The sequence below is a fragment of the Pinus tabuliformis genome, chromosome 5_2, assembly GCF_031772625.1.
Source record: "Pinus tabuliformis cultivar Carrire ecotype Pingquan chromosome 5_2, CPIR1, whole genome shotgun sequence".
NCBI lineage: Eukaryota > Viridiplantae > Streptophyta > Pinopsida > Pinales > Pinaceae > Pinus > Pinus tabuliformis.
In genome coordinates this window covers 230,261,027-230,276,628 of record NC_142306.1, presented here as the reverse complement: position 1 = coordinate 230,276,628, position 15,602 = coordinate 230,261,027, and the positions used below count along the sequence as shown (strand labels likewise).

The 15,602-nt window shown below is 36.8% G+C and overlaps 1 pseudogene; it reads right to left on the bottom strand.

Moving 5' to 3' along the window:
* Positions 1-5,219: 5,219 nt before the first annotated feature.
* LOC149158378 (UDP-glycosyltransferase 72B1 pseudogene) lies at positions 5,220-6,672 on the bottom strand (annotated as a pseudogene).
* Between the last annotated feature and the right edge of the window lie 8,930 nt (positions 6,673-15,602).

Genomic DNA, 15,602 nt, shown 5'->3' with positions numbered 1-15,602 from the left:
TGTTTGTTTCATATCATTCCAATACCTAATGGATTGAGTGAGTAATCCCATGAACCATTTCAAAGCTTGTCCTTTCAATGTTGAAGGAAACAATTTGAGTTTTTGAGAGTCATGCAGATAATCATAAGTTCGACATACGACTTCAAACTCAAATAGAAATGTCTCAGGGTCCTCATTCCTTAACCCATGGAAGTTTGGGAGGACAGATGGTGAGATGTTTTTCATGGTGGCTCGGGAGTCCTCATCGACTATAGGAAACCCGAATGAGTTATCTCCATCCCTATTTCCTCCAATGTTACCTCTACCTCCTCCATTGTTTCCTCCTCCTCCTCCTCTACCTCTACCTCTACCACCTCCTTCCTCTGTCATAGTAGTTTCCCTAGAGACTTCAGAGTCTTCTGGTTCTTCTACAAAAGGTGAATGAGAAGGAATTTCTCCCTCTTCTTCAGATGATTCTACTTCTTCAATTACAATTGGTCTAAGTTCTGTAGAAGAAAGGAAAGGATCTCTTTCTGATTCAAATTCAATAGAAGGTGTGGGAGAGTCAATTCTTGCCTCTTGAATTCTAGGAATCCTAGGGCTAGGAGTGTCAGTTGGAGATGAGGGAGGTGTCTCTTGTCTATTCCTTGAAGTAGATGGACTTGTAAAAATTGAACTCTTGGCTCTAGCTAAAAACCTTCCCCTAGAATCTCTAGCTCTATGCATGTCATTTTTTTTTATTTTTTCTTCAAGTCAGGCTAATAATTCTCTTTCTGATCTTCCAGGTCACTCTAGGTGCAAGAAGAGAGCATACTCAAGAAGCTATTAAACCAATAACTTTCTCTTTTCTGATCCTCCAGATCACTCTAGGTGCAAGAGGAGAGTATACTTTGAGAGGTTATTAATTTTCCTTCCTTGAAATTTCTTGTTTTTTTTTTTTAAGAATTGGCTACCTAATTTTCACTTCCCCGGCAACGGCGCCAAAATGTTTGGTCAATTTAGTGATGTCTAAATTGCAACTTTTAAATGTCAAACCAGGGCTCGTAAGCTGATGAAGTGATGTGTACTGTATGTACTTAGGCAACTATTTCTTAAGTTTTTGTCGTTTTTAACTTTTTTAAGTTTGTTTTCAATTGTATTTTCCTAATGAAATGTGATGGAGATGTAATGAAATGAGTGAATGTGTGTGTGTGTGTGTGGCAACTTCTAAATGATTTCTTGAAACTGAAAGAGTATTCTAAAGAAAGCTTTGAACAACAACTGAAATGAAATCAACTCTTAAAGGAAAATGAAGGCATCAAATACAAGACTAATGACCTTGTCCCAGTATCTATGCTGCTGCAAGAAAAATGAAGATGAAATCTATGTCAAGTCTAGCTAAAACTAAGCAATATGAAACTGAAGTAAATCTACATAAAAGAAAGACTAATCACAAATACTTTAACTTCTTCTTAACTTCTTGTCTTTTAACTGAATATATCATGTGAGAAACAGTCAAAAATAAGCTAAGCAATTGTGAGTTCTTGAGTAACTAAACCAAGCTGTGTTAGTGATATTTTGGTCCTCAATAAAGATATTGAATTATAGAGAAGAAACCATCAATAAGTAAACAACTTGATGCCTAAAAGTAGTAAGCAACTATGCAACTTAAAGAAATGATAACAAAGAAATAAAGGCTGCAAAACAAAGAAGGTCAGCACCATAGACAAGATGATCACAAGTGTCACTAGCTGTGAAAAAGAAAGAAAAGAAACTGTCCCGGGCACGCCTAAGCAATCTGCAAAACACACTGATCAGTCATGGAAAAGTGCAGAAATATAAATGAGCAGAATTCAACGTTTATATACAGCTATTGTACATGATCGAAACACAACAATCAAAAGCATTCTATACAACTATTATACATGAAATGATAAAAAGAAATGCAGGAAACGAAAAGAATTGTACAGGCCTTAGTAAACAGGGGCCCTCTGCCTACTCCAGCCAGCTTAAAGATCAATTACACGCTCAAATGGAGAACAGTCTTCTCATATATTACGTAGCAAAATAGAACGTACAGTGGGGTTCAAAATTACATATCAGCAGCTAACTAATCAGCGTTCAGATACGCTTTATTTATAGCAGAAAAACAAAACTAACTTAATCACAAAGTACGCTATTCTAACAACTGTGTGAAAAACACGTAATCTAGCACAGTCCACGGATTTAGGCAACGGTCGAGGTGGGCATTAAATCTCCTGTTGGATTCGTGTTCCCCATCATCTGCGTGGCTGAGGAAGAGGCCAGCTGTGCTTCACGTGCTCTAAAACCGAACACGCAGAGCCGTGTCACCGCCAATGACCTTTGTTGACCATAGTTTCCCCCTCGTTGACCATGGGTGTTTATAACTGATTTGGCTGAGCTGGAAGGACACACACCATGTCTTTGGTTCCACACACTTGCCCATGTGGCTCTTCTGACCGGAGGACACCTGGATCATGCCGTTTAAGAAAACAGCTGCGAAAACTGGGATCAGCTGCGGAAACTGGGATCAGCTGCGGAAACCCTGTGTGAGCTGCGGAAAGTGCAGGTCTTGAACCAAAATTCTAATCCAACAACACAGTCATTAGCATAATTAATAAACCATGTGAAAGTCCTAAAATACAATGATTTAAGCAATTTGATGGAGGAAATGAGTGACAAATGAGGGAAATGAATGAAAAAGGAGGCTGAGAGGATGTGAAAAGAAGTGCAGGTCTGAGGCTCAACACCTTCCATCTCAATGATGGATGGCTAGTGATCTTCCTTCTTGTTTTCCGTAGTTGCACACTTCCGAGGAATGCTATGATCAACATCCCAAACCATCTATGCCTCATGAGCACTATAAATATGAGGCCTACCACCCTAGTACAATGGGAAACCTTTCTCTCTGATCTTTTCCACATATCCAACACAGCAACGGTCCCCTACCATTGCCTTTCTTCTACTTCTTTCCAAGTTGTGACCTATTTCCCTTCTCAAGTGCATTGAACTTCTTTTAAGGAACAACATTCTCTTTCTCACCTACATCCTAAGGTCTTCCCCACTTCAGTGGCCACTTCCCTTTAAATTTCTCATTTCCTTTCAAGTCATGCTTAGGCTCAACTTTACACTTTAACTGCTCATAATAATGCTTCAACTTTCGGATGGCCTCCTCCAACGATCTAGGCTGATGAAACTCAATCTAGTATTTATATGATGTTGGAAATACATTGATGAATCTTTGAATCTTAGCCTTCTCATCCTTGAGGTAAGGCACATACCTCAACAACTCCAAGAACTTACTAGTATACTCATCATCTATCATAGAACCCATCTAAAACTCATAAAATTCCTTAGCTTTGTCATTATAATACTTCTCATAATTCTAATGATGCATTTTCCTTTTAGTACATGACCGTGCAATAGGCGAGTTTGGTAAGTGGTGGTAAATAATTGGACCACCCTCCAAAAGGAATTCCCATAGTAATTTCGTGGCTCCTACTGATTCCATTGGAAATGCTTCAAATAGCCCTCTGGGTTACTAGGCTCTTGGTGTTCTTGTTTTGACAAAAAAAATCTTGGGGTTTAATGACTATGGAGGTCTGGTCCAATTTGGAGTAGATTTATAAGGATGCCTCTACTCTAATACAAACTAATGATGTATCTGTTGCTCCAAGGGCAGATTTGCACACAAAAATTGAGCGAAATAACTGTAATTGCCCCATGAATGAAGCTATTGATGCCAAGCATATGGATCACGACATTTCAGAAGTGAACCAGAAAACCCCTTTCTTTGTTGAAAATAATTGCCTACAGGGAGCAATTGGTGTTCTGAGAGATCTTTTGGAAGCCCTTGCTGATGCAAGCACATATGAGGAAGTGTAGGTTGATAGTGAGATGTACATCTCTGTCCTCAGGGAAGGAGAAGAACAATTTTATGACATATATGTTGAGGAAATCTCCAAGCTCATAGTACCTACTGGGCAAAGTGCAAATTGAATATCTTTCCCCCTTGGTTCTCAATAAAGTGTTTGAAGAGTAAGGTATGAATCTGAACCCCTGGTGACACGAACGCCCATTTGGGCATCTTTCTAGATCAATCTAATGACATTACTCAAGCCCTTATGTTAGCATCCATGGAAAGTTAGGGTTTGCATTCAAACAAGTTCATAAAGCTTGACATAGAAAATGAAGAAAGGGTATCCAAAATTCTGATGTATCAAAGTTCTGTTTACAATTGGAACACCTCCCAATCTAGAGGACGAAGATGATACAATTGCCATATGTGATAGAGCCTTGAGTATGTGTGATCTCCCTCCCAATCGCAATATTGGTAATGCATAAATGCAATAAGAACCATAAATATCATGAGAAGGAAAGGATTGTAAAACATGGACTATAGTATGGGTTTAACATGGTGGAAGTTTTCAACGCTAAAATTCAAGAAACAGAGGGACTTGAAACTCAAAATCTTGAAACAAGATTAGAGAAGGAACTGCAGATTGTTGATCATGGTTCAAAAATATTTGCTAGTATTTGTTTTAGTACATAGACAAATATTTCATAAAATAAAGAATAAAATATCAAATTCAGAAATTTCAAAAGATACGGAGAACATTCGAAGGGTCCAGGAACAGACTCTGTGACCCACCCTTCCATCTTTGAAATAAAAATCCACGGGTTCAAATCCTCTACAATCAAAGACTATAATAAGCGAGCAAACTCCTGAGATTTACTATATTTAATAATGGATAGCTGTCACTGTCCTGAAATCATCAATATGGTTTAGCTTCTGCTACATAATTTACACTCTAAAAACAAATAGTGATGTCGAGTATATGGCATAACAACTAACAGAAACTAGAAAATTTAATTCTAAGCATGGTTTTCACTAACCAGAGCAAGGGATATTGAAAAATCTTGTTTTAAAACAAACGGGGAATGATAAGTACATTGATAAGCCAAAATATATATACGTGACAAACTATCATATAAAGATGGAAAGCTAGCCATAATATGAAATATGAAAACATAAAAAAAAACAGCATAGCACCACTGATTTGCCATGGGTTCACAGCTCGCTCCGTGGATGGCCTTTGTGTGGTGGCGTGAAACATTTTACACAACTCTGATCTTTTTTTCCCTCCATTTCCATTTTTTAAAACTGCCGTAAAATTTGAATTGATAATAACCATCGACATACAGAATTCCTATCTAGAGTTGTTCGTTCTTAATTGATGTCATGTTTTGGTTGTTGTGGCTCCTGAGTTTGCTGCGTTCATTGCCCACTCAGACACTGCAGAGGCCATGGTTTTGTACAAAGAACCCCCTTCTTTCAATGCACTCACGGCGGCCTCCTTCAATTCTTTCACTCTCACCCTTATCCTAATCCCGCCTTCTCCTTCCATCAACTCCCTAACAACTCTCTCCACTTCTCCTCTCTTTATGAAATCATCGCTTTCCATCTTTGCTGGGATCCCCACTTTAAACTCATCAACCAGTAGAAGCCTGTTCATCCTCTGTTCCGCAAAGAGAGGCCAACAGATCATGGGCACTCCATCTGAGATGCTCTCCAGTGTAGTATTCCAACCGTACTGAAAAAGGAAACCGCCGGTGGATGGGTGAGAGAGAACAGGAATTTGAGGTGCCCATGAAGCAACAACAAGTCCTCGGTCCTGGGTTCGGCTCTCGAATCCCTCAGGTAAGAGTTGAGAAATCTCTATTTCCTCGATAGACAGAAAGCTGCTCGACGGACAAGAAGCGATGGCCACTTACTTCCAATCCCAAGGCGATTTTGATCACCTGAGCCCTCGGGAGACCGGTTCCGCTTCCGAATGAAACGAAGAGAACTGACGAAGGCGGCTGCTTATCTAACCACTCGAGGCAATCCGCCCCTCCATCTTCGATAGGTTTGTCATTGAGTTCAAGTGGCAATGATGACATGAGCGGCCCAACTGGATAAAAGCAGGGCATTCGATCAATATCCATCGGATTACATATCTTTCCTGCCACCAGAGCTTTGATAGCTTCAGGCTCCAGTTCCTCGAAGGTGTTGATTAAAATGCCCGTCGCTTCCCAAAGACGCGAGGAATGGCCGTCGAACCAGTAAAAGGTTTCATCGGACCTGTCCTGAAGGGGAGTCAGCATATCTCTGCCAGGGATCGGCAGAGTGCCCGGTACCTCTATTGGCAAATCCATGTCTTTAAACGAAATTGGAATCTCCGAGAGGAGCTTTGGAAGAGATAACAGGACTGAAAGCACAGACACAGAGGCAGTGAAGAATACATATGTGGGTATGCGGAGCTCGACGGTCACATCGAACATAGTGGAGCAGAAAAGATCAGTGATGAAAGCAGAGACGGGAGAGGCAGAGTGGAGGAGGGATCTGAGAGCATTTTCCATTGCTCCTTTGGATTTTTAAAAAATCTTAGCTAAGTAAGTTCCAGTTTTCATATGTTGTGCGCCTTCCATCTCTTCCTCTCGCAGCTCGATGAAATTGATGTCGAGACCCCAGGAGGCCATGTTCTTGGAATAGGCATCCATTAGGCGAGGGGAGAACATCCATTTGCAGGTGATCAAGGTAACGGAGAGTCCATGGGTGCCAGAGAGGTGCCTGGTGAGCTCTGCGACAGGGATGAGATGGCCCATTCCTGCGCCGGGAAAGATAGCTACGTGAGGCTTTGGGCTTCCCATGGGTGTTCAGTGTAAATGAGAGGAGGCACTAGGGAGGAAAATGATATTTTTGTAATCGTTCCTGTGTCCGGACATAGCAACATGTCAATGAATGAGTCCGGACATATCATTTTATTGTGCGTTCCCAACATGTCAATGGACCACAACTTCAACTTCGGAAGAGATTTGAAGTTAGAATCTGTTAAATTGTTTAAAGAATGATCTAACTCTTACAGGTTCTATACACAAACTAAGATCAAAGGCTAGGATCTTCTAAATTGTTTATAGTTGTTTTTGTTGAAGTTGGTATTTTTTAAAACACAGGTTTGGAGTTTTTTTATGTTGTTTTTTTAAGAAATATTAAATTTATATATACATTTTATGTGTAGAGAAGCATTTTATAATTAAACATGAATGCAACACATCCATATTTAATGTGGAGTTAATATATATATTTTTTAAAATAAAAATAAAATGTTTTATAATTAAAAAAATATCAACTATAATAAAAAAGTAATAATGAGGAATTATAAATTAATGTTATAAATAATTATGAGGAATTTTAGAATTGGAATAATATCATACAAAATTTAAATTTTTAAATTTATTAAAAGTTAATGCAATCTAATAAATTCTTTAATACACTACAACTATTGATAACCATTAAGATTACGATTAAGAATCAATCTAGGTTCTCAATTAAAAAAATTAAAATAAGTCAACAGATCCTCATCCACATTAAGTTGAAATAAGAAGCCTTGGGCAATAAAATAAAATAAAAGAATCAAGATCACTTTAGTTGTTTATTTTTTAAATTAGCATTTTTTAAAACATAAATTGGAAGTTTTTTTAATGTAGTTTTGTTTTTTATGTGGTTTTTTTAAGAAATGTTAAATTTATATAGACATTTATAAACATATTTTGAATATCAAAGAATCACAATTTTATTAAAAAACTATTATCTATTCTAATTTAACAAAATGATTTTTTTAATAATAAACCAATTTTTTTCAAAAAAAAATTAATATACTATAAATTATTTACAAAATAAATTTTATTTTTTAAGAAATAATTTTATCAACTTTTAATGAAACAATATACATCATTATGTAATAACCATTATTAATATTTTATTAATTTTATCAATCTTATAAAACAATATATATCAATATTGAAATAACAATTATGAATACCTTTATTAGTTTTATTAAATATTAGTGAAATAGTGTACATATCATTTCATAACCATCATTAATGATTTTATTGAACACATCAATACTTTAATTTTTTTTCCTTTTTGTAAGTTTGACATATTTCAATAATGGGCAGGTACAATCAGAAAATCGTTGGATGACCTTAACCTTCCCAATGGAAAACCATGTCTGTTGGTCAGTGAACCACATTATAAGCCATCTAAAACATAAATAATTTGAGTCTATCTATCCAAGCCTTATAAGACTTATAGTTTGTAAACCATCTAGTAAACATAAATGCTACCAACCTATACATCAAAATATATGCCAAAAATAATCAAACATGACTTTAAGTAATTATTTTTCTCACGATTCCACTGGAGATCTTTTGACGATTCCACCAAAGATCTTTTGCACTTGGATTCCACCGCAGATCTTTTGACGATTTCACCGAAGATCTTTTGCACTTCCCCCGCAGATCTTTTGACGATTTCACCGAAGAGATTTTGCACTTGAACCTGACAGTTCAGATTGGGACACACATGGAATGTGGCCCTCAATGTGGCCAAGGCCAATATTCTGGTGCTACACCTAGACTTGAATTAGCTGGAGTTCTTTGAGAGGAAGCCATTGCTTTAGCCACAAAACATTTCATAAGCAAAAAAATATGAACAAGCATGAAATGTGGCCCTCTATGTTGAGAGAGGAAGCCATTGCTTTAGCCACAAAACATTTCATAAACAAAAAAAGATGAATAGACTATTTATACAAATAAATAATTTTAATTTTAATTAAAATACTAGTAATTTTATTTTATCAATTAATAATCTTATTTTTAGTTTTTCACGATTTTATCTTTGTAGAGAAGCATTTTATAGCCAAATATGAAAGCAATGTGTATCCGTGTTCAACGTGGAGTTAATACATATCTTTTTTAAAATAAAAATAAAATGCTTTTTAATTAAAAAATCAATATCAACTATAATAAAAAAATAATAATGAGAAATTATAAATGAATGTTATAAATAATAATGAGCAATTTATTATGGAGGAATTCATTATAATTGGAATAATCTCAAATTTCGAAACTAATGTTGTTTATCCTCAGGACAAGGTGAGAAGCCAATGGATCTGAGAGAATAAATAGCAGGGATGCATCAATGTTCAGGGTAAACCATTCAAAAATAGCCATTGGTGAAGAATTATGAAGTGATAAGAAGTTTATTAAAATAGCAATTATTTAGTTAGAAAATAGCCGTTATGTAATAATTAATTATTTAATATCGAAAATGTAAATAAAATAATTCACATGACATTATTATGATGGCCTATTCAATGTGAGTTAGGTCGAAGATTAGCAGTTATCATGATTAATTAATATATTTATCGATTAAAATGCTAATAATATCTAAGTATAATTTATTTATATAATAATTAACATTAAGAATTAGGTTTAAGATTAGTTGTTATGTAATTAACTAGTTAGTGAATATATTAAAAATAATCTATTTACCAATTCAAATAATAATATTATCTATGAGTAATATTATTAGTTAGGGTTGTGGGATTAGGTAGAAAACTAGTCGTTATCTTGATGTAATAAATAGGTTAATATTATTTAAAAGAATTTATAATAATATTTGAAAAACTAATCGTTATGTAATAACTAAATAATAATGTGACCAAAAAATATAATTATTCTGATGGTTAAAGTGTATAAGGTTAAAACCTCATTGTTAGAAAAATTCAAGATAAATATTATTTCCCTCAATTATTGAAATTACCAAAACCAAAAAGGTCTATTAGACGGAATAAGGGAAGATTATCCTCATGGAAAAGAAAAGATCGCGATGAATGATAGGAAATATGAATGTAAAAAGATGAGGGCGGAGGAGCTAGGAAGTGAGAGTTGGAATCCAACTTTTACTTAATTTCCAGCCATCATCCCTATTGAGGTTTTTGGCATGCCTCCCAATCTCAATCGCTTCCCTAAGTTTCCTATGGTGGAAATGATCAATTTTAGCATGGACATTGGATTCTTTAATGCAGAGATGGTGTTTTGATTTCTCAACATGTTCTGCAAGGGCCGAGGTGCGGGAGCGATTGTGTCTAATGTCAACAACATGTTCACTGATCCTCTGCTTAATAGATCTTCTTGTTTCTCCAATGTAGGGGATACCACAGGAGCAGGGAATGAGGTAGACCCCTTTTGAGTCCTTCGGGTCAATAGGGTCTTTGACTGATCTAAGAGAATTTTTAATGGTATTGAGAGGTTTGAAGGACGAAGAAACATTAGTCTTCTTAAGAATATGGGTGATCCTATCCATGGTTCCTTGGATATACAAGAGATAAACCTTAGGAATAGGATCAACAAGAGAGGGTTTAACCTTCTGCTCTTTTCTAGCTCTGTGAAAGGCTTTGAGGCTAAGGGGTGTGCTATACCCATTGTTTTCAAAAACCTCAAGAAGATGAGACTTCTCTTGATCCAGATGGTCACTATTAGAATTTCTTAGAGCCCAGGCAGCGAGAGTGCTGAAAACCCTGAATTTCTGAGCTGGGAAATAATGAGAAGTGGCATGGGGGTACTATTCTGTGTGTGTCTTCTTTTGAAAAACTTGGTGACATATGGAACCATCATCCCTCCTGGAAAGGAGAATGTCAAGAAAGGGAAGGTGACCATTCTCTTCAACGTCCATAGTGAACTTGATGGAATTTGATTGAGAATTCAGGTGGTTGAGTAACAGATCAAGCTTCTCCATTCTATGAGGCCATATGACATAGGTGTCATCGAAAAACCTCTTCCATTTTTTAGGATGGATATTAGCAAAGACAAGGGCTCTTGTCTCAAAATATTCCATGAACAAGTTTGCGACAATGGGGGAGAGGGGGGAGCCCATCGCAACACCACAGGTTTGTTCATAGAACTCACCTTGGAAACTAAAGAAAGTGGAGGTGAGGCAAAGACCTACTAATTTGGCAGTGTCTTTATCAATGATGCGGTTAATGATATCAATGGCTTCTTGGATGGGGATTTTGGTGTATAAAGAAACGACATCAAAACTCACCAGTAAATCTTCGGTATCTAATTTGATGTCTTTCCACTCTTGAAAAAAGGAGGCAGAGTCTTTCACAAAAGAATCAGTGTGACCCACAAGAGGTTTGAGCTTTTAGGCTAGGAATTTAGCCAAAGGATAGGTTGGACCATTAATGGTATTAATGATAGGTCTCAAGGGGGCACCAGATTTATGAATCTTCGGAAGACCATAGATTCTAGGGGTAAGGGGGGCACTTACAATGAGTTTTCGGGAGAGGGGATTAAGAGATGGATCTGCTTTAATCGCAGAAGTGACCTCCTTAGAAATGGACTTAAGGGGATTTTTCTTGAGCTTGATGTAACTCCCACTATTAGATAGATGTTCTACCATTTTGTGGACATAATCAAACTTGTCAAGAATGACAATAGCTCCACCCTTGTCTGCCCTAAGGACGACAATGTCGGGGTCATCCCTTAGGGATTTAAGGGCAAGAAACTTGGCCCTGCTGAGGTTTTTCTTAGGAGGTTTAGCCTTCCTAAGAATAACGATGCAGTCTTGTCTGATAGTCTCCTTGATATTGTCTGGAAGGTCCTTGATCCTGTATTTGATGCTACAGATGATGTCATTAGTAGGAATTTTATTCGGGGCAAAGGAAAAATTGAGACCTTTATTAAGGAGAGTAAAGACGGAGGGATCAAATTTTTTTCTTGAGATATTAATAACATTCTTAAAACTTAACTTATGGGTCGCACTGATTCTTTTGTGAAAGACTCTACCTCCTTTGTTCAAGAGTGGAAAGACATCAAATTAGATCCCGGAGATTTACTAGTGAGTTTTGATGTCATTTCCTTATACACCAAAATCCCCATCCAAGAAGCCATTGATATCATTAATTGCATCACTGATAAAGACACTGCCAAGTTAGTAGGTCTTTGCCTCACCTCCACTTTCTTTAGTTTCCAAGGTGAGTTCTATGAACAAACCTGTGGTGTTGCGATGGGCTCCCCCCTCTCCCCCATTGTCGCAAACTTGTTCATGGAAGATTTTGAGACAAGAGCCCTTGCCTCTGCTAATCTCCATCCTAAAAAATGGAAGAGGTTTGTCGATGACACTTGTGTCATCTAGCCTCATGGAAGGGAGAAGCTTGATTTGTTCCTCAACCACTTAAATTCTCAATCAGATTCCATCAAGTTCACTATGGAGGTTGAGGAGAATGGTCACCTTCCCTTTCTCGACATTCTCCTTTCTAGGAGGGATGATGGTTCCATCTGTCACCAAGTTTTTTGAAAGAAGACTCACATGGAATAGTACCTCCATGCCAGTTCTCATCATTTCCCAGCTCAAAAATTCGGGGTTCTCAGCACTCTCGCTACCCGGGCTCTAAGAATTTCTGATAGTGACCATCTTGATCAGGAGAAGTCTCATCTTCTTGAGGTTTTTGAAAACAATGGGTATAGCAGACCCCTTAGCCTCAAAGCCTTTTGCAGAGCTAGCAAAGAGCAGAAGGTTAAACCCGCTCTTGCCGATCCTATTCCTAAGGTTTATCTCCCGTATATCCAAGGAACCACGGATAGGATTGCCCATATTCTTAAGAAGACTAATGTTTCTTCATCCTTCAAACCTCTCAATACCATTAAAAATTCTCTTAGATCGGTCAAAGACCCTATTAACCTGAAGGAATCAAAATGGGTCTACGTCATTCCCTGCTCCTGTGGTATCCCCTGCATTGGAGAAACATGAAGATCTATTAAGCATAGGATCATTGAACATGCTGCTAACATTAGACACAATCGCTCCCGCACCTCAACCCTTGCAGACCATGCTGAGAAATCAAAACACCATGTTTGCATTGAAGAATCTAGAGTCCTTGCTAAAATTGATCATTTCCACCACAGGAAACTTAGGGAAGTGATTAAGATTGAGAGGCATGCCCAAAACCTCAATAGGGATGATGGCTGGAAATTAAGTAAAAGTTGGATTCCAGCTTTCACTTCCTAGCTCCTCCGCGCTCATCTGTTTTCATTCTTCTTTCCTATAATTCATCTCGATCTTTTCTTTTCCATGAGGATAATCTTCCCTTTGATGTTTAATTCTGTCTAATTGACATTTTTGGTTTTGGTAATTTCTATAATAGAGGGAAATAATATTTATCCTGAAATTTTTCTAACAATGAAGTTTTATATTTTTTGGTCACAATATTATTGTTAATTTTATTTATTACATAACGATTATTTTTTCAATTATTATTATTAATTACTTTTAAATAATATTAACCTATTTATTACATCATGATAACAGCTAGTTTTCTACCTAATCCCATTGAATAGGTCAACCCTAACTAATAATATTAGTCATAGATAATATTATTATTTGAATTGGTAAATAGATCATTTTTAATATATTCACTAACTAGTTAATTACATAACAACTAATCTTAAACCAAATATTATTATCTATTCCATTTTTAATGTTAATATTATATAAATAAATTATACTTAATGTTAATATTATATAAATAAATTATACTTAGATATTATTAGCATTTTGATCGATAAATATATTAATTAATCATGATAAATACTAATCTTCGACCTAACTCACATTGAACAAGTCATCCCTAATAATGTCATGTGAATTATTTTATTTTCTAGAATGATAATATTATTATTTGAATTGGTAAATAAATTATTAGGGATGTATTGAGGAGGCTAGTGTTATTGCTTTTGAATTGGTAAATAAATTATTAGGGATGTATTGAGGAGGCTAGTGTTATTGCTAGAGTTTCGCAGTTCCATCATCGAAATTTAGGGAAGCCCTTGAGATTGAAAAAAGGCCGAGAAATCTCAATAGAGAGGATGGCTGGAAGATTAGTAGTTGTTGGGTCCCAGCACTCTCTTCCTAGTCATTTTCTTCCCTTCCTCCCCTCCCTCATTTTTTGCTTGTTCTTGTTATCCCATATCCTTTGGCCTTTGTTCTTTATTGATTGATATATGTGGGCTTTTTTTTTTTTTTAATGCTAATAATTTTAACTGATAAAAGAAATATAATTACTTTAATCATTATATGATAATATGTTAATAAACAATTAATTAAATTTGAATATTTAAAATATTATAGTTTTATTCTTTCTAACACTTGACTTATTCTAATATTTATATTTTTGATATATATCTATTAAATAGTTCATACCTTTTATAACTAACTATTAATTTAATAATCATTTAAAAATAATTAATTTAATATATATATATATATATATATATATATACTTAAGAAAGAGACGGTCCTTCTAATAACTTAGGTAAAAAAATATTTTACACATGTTACAACAAATGCTTAGAGGCATAAACTCCCTCAAAGGGGAGTGAAGAAAACCTAATGTACCCAAAAAAATCCTCCAAAAATCAGACATCGACAGGGCCTAGATTTCCCAGGAACCAAGAATGGGCTAGTGGATCTGAAGTTCGCTCCCCAAAACCAACCGAAGAACAGTCTTCAACCAATTTGATAGTTAAGAAATGACCCACCCAGGGGCGAAGTCACCAAGAAACCCTAAAGTTTCCCAATCAACGTTGACCGTTGATCTTCTTTTCTTGATCCAACGACTGGAGTCCATATTTCCCGGCCTAAACAGCCCACTAAATACCTCGTGATGGAGGTGGTTTTCCTTTTCGGTCCTCCTCCACATGTTGGTTCCTGAATGGAATCACTGGCTTTTCCTTAAGACCGTCTTTGGTATGGAGGGCGCCCGATGAAGGTGTGAAACCATTAGTAGTTTTATCTCTTCGGCCCCACAAACATGCACACCAAAAGGTGGCCGTTGATCTTCCCTCTCTAGATCCGATGGCCACAGATCAAATTGGACCACACACTGCACACTAAAAACCTTAAAGTTGCACAATCAACGTTGACCGTTGATCTGTTCCTTTTGATCCAATGGGGAGTCCATATCGCATGGCTTAAAAAGCGCTCTGAATACCGTGCGATGAAGGCGGTTTGCTTTATCGGTCCTCTACCATGTGTTGAATCCTGAGTGGAATTGTTGGCTTTTCTTTGAAACTGTCTTTGGTTTGGAAGGTGCTCAATGAAGGTGGTAAACCATTAGTGGTTTTATTTTGTTGGCCCCACTAACTTGCACACCAAAAGGTGGCCGTTGATCTGCCCTCTCCAGATTTGATGGCCACAGACCAAAACGAACCACACAACTACTCACGAAATACCCAACGATGAAGGCGGTAATCACTGGCCAACCATCTCCATGCGTCGCATTCTAAATGGTATCTCTTATCTTCTGGGTCAGAGGCTCCGGGAAATTTTGACCCCTGTAATTTCTTCCATTAATGTCTTTGTCTTTCGTGGAAACATTCCTCCTATGAATGGTTATCTTCTGTCTCGATAACCTACTGTGCATCTCCGCTGATAGGCCATCTAAAGTAAAATTATCCATCATTTTCATGGAGTAAAATTCTGTCTCTTGATTTTTCCTGATACTGCTATCAGTCATTGAGGGCCCTGGATGAGCATCCCTCCTTCAACCTGTCGTTCGTTATCTCCTCCTACTAGCAGCACAAGTCGATATTTTTGTTTCGTACCCCCTCATGGCAAGCCAGTCCACAACTTTGTTGGCTTCCCTGCGAACATGCACCAACCTAAGAGTTCTCAGCATTCTTAGGCATGTTTGGATTCTTTGGTAGACTTACAGAAGCTGCCAGTGTTCTGAGAT